This window comes from Hibiscus syriacus, unplaced genomic scaffold, assembly GCF_006381635.1.
Source record: "Hibiscus syriacus cultivar Baekdansim isolate YM2019G1 unplaced genomic scaffold, ASM638163v2 tig00112215_pilon, whole genome shotgun sequence".
Lineage (NCBI taxonomy): Eukaryota > Viridiplantae > Streptophyta > Magnoliopsida > Malvales > Malvaceae > Hibiscus > Hibiscus syriacus.
The window spans coordinates 953,432-955,494 of NW_024063268.1; the positions used below are offsets into that span (position 1 = coordinate 953,432).

Here is a 2,063-nt window from a genome sequence, read left to right on the forward strand (position 1 = left end):
ACCCGAATCTGAATTAACTCGGTATTTAATTTATTCGGACATGAACCATTTTGACCTAAACTGACAGAATCCGACTGAAACCTGAACGATTATGTGATTTCACGACCCTAAGGAGGAGCGTTCTTTTTTGAAACTTTTCGAGTATCATGCATAATAGGAAGCTACTCACACGTGGACGAACAAGCTTGAGGTGTTCTTGATTTGATACCGATCGAATGTACTTGTTCTACACGTGTGTTGATATGGAATGTAACCGTTAAAAGGTTTAGGTAGGTCGATCTCGGTTGATACTATAGATTTTAATTAGGTTTGATAGTCTACTGGTATGATCTAGTGATTTTCTTAAGTTGTAATATTTGATTTAGATGTCCAAAAGTTGCTAGAGGAAATACATTGATTGTGAGCTATCACTATAAATTTATTTCCAGTTTCTTGTATTGTTCTTTTATAAGGTGTTTGTGTTTATATTTTAATGAATCGTACCGTTATATGGTTTTTGTCAATACAGTTTCTAACATCCAATATATATTTGTTCTGTATAAACGTTGTAACACCCATCTCCCGTATACCTTTATGTGTACGATATACAGATGTCACATTACTTTTAAAATTGTTTCCTATTTGAAAAGCCGTACAATTTTGTTTAATTTTATAAACCATTATAATCGAATAAACCATTAATCGTAATCATTCTCATCTTTTATTATTTAATCGAATAAATACTCCTATTTTTAAATATTTTCAATAAAGTCCTTAATTCAATATTTGAGGCATTACAACCGCCGTCCATAACCGATCTATCTTCAAATGTGAGGATTGCTTTATCGAATGTGCAAACTTCATGCCAAGGTTGGCATTTTGATTCTTGAAGTCTTAGTTTTGCTAACAATATCCTCATTTTCAGGCACTTGCTCAATGTGATATGGCCCTTACTAACTTAGGCATTATTAGACTTAGTGCTGATGATTCTGCTGGTGCTGCTCGGGTACTTTCGAGATCTTCTTGTGCTAATTCAATTTCTTCGTGTTGTATCTTTTTCATTTCTTGTTATATTATTGTTCGTGGTTCCACGCACCATGATACCGGAACAGATGGTTGCTTCGAGTGGCAAAAGAGATATAGGCGCAATAGCAAGTGCTAGAGCAGCTGCATTATATGGGCTTGACACTCTTGCAGATAAAATCCAGGTAAAAAACCTTCAGTATTCTTATCCCTCTTTAATTCCACATAGATCTCTCGATGAAGATGAATGATGGCTTCACTATGTTCGTGGTGTGTATTGAATAACATTTCCTTTCTCGGCCAAAAAGGCACATTTCGTTCTATTGTTGATTTACTCCATGTCGTGCATCAGGACGAGGATGATAACGTTACCAGGTATTTGGTACTTGCAAGAGAACCTATAATTCCCAGAACGGACAGGGTTTACAAGGTATACCTCCTTGAACTTGGTCATTTATTCGATTAATGTGTCTCTTTCGTTGATAATCTTTCGACTTTCCAGACCAGTATAGTTTTTACTCTAGAAGAATGTCCTGGCATGCTATTCAAAGCCTTGGCTGTGTTCTCTCTAAGGGATACTAATCTAACAAAGGTAACTACAGCAGAGTGTTATCTTTGTCTTATCATTATCAGAGACGATTCTGATTGTTATCTCGCCTCTTGGAGCAATTTCAGATGGAAAGGGCGTCCTCTGAGGTCGTCGACGATTCTAACAGTGGGACTGCCATGTAAGTGTAGTATACTCGTATTCAGATGGAGAAAGCAAAGCACAGTTTTCTTGAAAGTGGGATTATCATAACTAGTGATCAAATTAATGCTATTAATCCGGTTGATGTGTGGTTCCAGGTACTTCGACTATCTTTTCTACATCGACTATCATTCCTGTGACGGAAGCGCCAGTTACAACTAAATCCACTAAGACCCCAGAAACATAGCGGCGATTACAACATATAACTTCCGATAACTTCTAATGCTAGTCCTGCAAACGAACCGAATGAACACAAACGAGGATATATTCATGTCCGTCCGATCGCCTTTAACCTTTGAAACTCAACTTTGGT

At 37.0% G+C, this 2,063-nt stretch overlaps 1 long non-coding RNA gene across 1 annotated transcript; it reads left to right on the forward strand.

The window, feature by feature from the left end:
* Window positions 1–901: 901 nt before the first annotated feature.
* Window positions 902–1,411, forward strand: LOC120175803. The gene is made up of 3 exons (XR_005521276.1): window positions 902–985; window positions 1,092–1,187; window positions 1,355–1,411. It is a non-coding gene; the product is annotated as an uncharacterized LOC120175803 (long non-coding RNA).
* The last annotated feature ends 652 nt before the right edge of the window (window positions 1,412–2,063 follow it).